At 33.7% G+C, this 919-nt stretch overlaps 1 non-coding gene across 1 annotated transcript; it reads right to left on the bottom strand.

Annotated features, from left to right (window-relative positions):
• Positions 1-442: 442 nt before the first annotated feature.
• LOC129239822 (U2 spliceosomal RNA) lies at positions 443-640 on the bottom strand. Its single transcript, XR_008581949.1, has one exon. It is a non-coding gene; the product is annotated as a U2 spliceosomal RNA (small nuclear RNA).
• Positions 641-919: the final 279 nt, after the last annotated feature.

The following is a 919-nucleotide window of genomic DNA, read 5'->3' as shown; positions in this document are numbered from 1 at the left end:
GACAAAAATGCGCTAAAAGAAAAACTGTTTTAGGATGGATAACAATAGAAATAAATATAAAAAAAAAATACCAGTCTAACGGTTAGACGCGATAGAAGTGAAACCTTCCGTAAAACAAACTGAGAGAGAATAAGACGAAAGCAGCATTAGGAGCGGGATAATTATAGGTTCATTATAATATTGCTATAAAGTTCATATTTTATTTTCTTCATTTTATATTATTCATCCTCAATGTTTTCAATTTCAACAAATGATACGAGTGGCTTATGATAGATAAAATATGATACAAATGCTTTGGTTTCGATGTTGTCAAAAAAAAATACCCAAACGGACCGAAGAAACAGACTTACAAATTTCTTCCATTTTCGTCTACTTGTATTCATATAAAAATTTATGTCTCTTCCCACCAAAGCTAAATGTATTAGTATATTTCTTCTTGTATTTATTCAAGGCCGAAATCCCGGCGGTACTGCAATACCGGGCCAACCCGTGGCAGAGGTGGAGCAAGCCCCTAAAACACTCCGCCCATTTCCAAAAATCAGTTTAACATTTGTTGTCCTCCGATGGAGGATCTATCAGATGTTAAGCTGATAAGAACAGATACCACACTTTGATCTTAGCCATAAGGCCGAGAGGCGATAACCATACACAACCAACAAACTACCTTGTCAATACATTTTCTAATAAACCTTTTGAGAATTACACGCTCACAAAAATTAATGTACGAAATATTTATACCGATTCACTTAAACTGACTTTCAGTATCTAAACCAAAAATAGAAAAGCCAAAAACCTGTTTTCAATAAATAATCAGAAATGTCCTACAATGAAAATTTCAAAAAAAAAAAAAATTTTTTTCTTTTCTTGTGATTCGAACCAAGAATTTTGGATCGGAAGCTCACATTGCTAGCTGCTCGGC

This window comes from Anastrepha obliqua, chromosome 2 (genome assembly GCF_027943255.1).
Source record: "Anastrepha obliqua isolate idAnaObli1 chromosome 2, idAnaObli1_1.0, whole genome shotgun sequence".
Classification (NCBI taxonomy): Eukaryota; Metazoa; Arthropoda; class Insecta; order Diptera; family Tephritidae; genus Anastrepha; species Anastrepha obliqua.
Note: the sequence above shows the minus strand (reverse complement) of the source record. Positions and strands in the feature narration are given on the sequence as shown.